Below are 608 nucleotides of genomic sequence, written 5' to 3'. Positions count from 1 at the left end.
CGAGTCATGAACCCACCTCTGCTAGGAGACAACAGCGCTATTGGCGAGAGCACTGGACCGAAACGGTCAACGTGCTAGACATTGGAATGTCCGAGCTGGTAGACACCAAAGGTGCATTGGACAGGAGTCCCGAGCGTGGCTCGCGGGCTGATCGTGCAGTGGCTCGTAACCCAATTAGCGATGCTCTAATTTTGGAGCAATCGCTGCATTTCATGCGTGACATGGTCGGCCGAGGAGTAGGGTATTGAGGGCAAGGCCCACGTGCACAAGAAGTGGCACGTAACCCAATTAGCGATGCTCAAATTTCGGAGCAATCGCTGCATGTCATGCGTGATATGGTTGGCCGAGGGCCGAGGCATCGAGGGCTTAGCCCATGTGATGCACGTAATGTGGCACGTTAACCACTGAGCGCTGCTCAAGTTTCCAAGCAGTCGCTCTATTTCATGTGTGACATTGTCGGCCGAGGGCCGAGGCATCTAGGACGAGGCCCTCGTGATGCACGCGAAAACCACTGAGCACTGCTCTCGTTGTGAAGCAGTCGCTGCATGCCATTGATGGCGTGGTCGGACTGAGTCCGAGGCATCTTGGGCACGGCCCTTCAGATGCAT

The sequence above is a fragment of the Plasmopara halstedii genome, assembly GCF_900000015.1.
Source record: "Plasmopara halstedii genome assembly, contig: Scaffold_658, whole genome shotgun sequence".
Lineage (NCBI taxonomy): Eukaryota > Oomycota > Peronosporomycetes > Peronosporales > Peronosporaceae > Plasmopara > Plasmopara halstedii.
Note: the sequence above shows the minus strand (reverse complement) of the source record.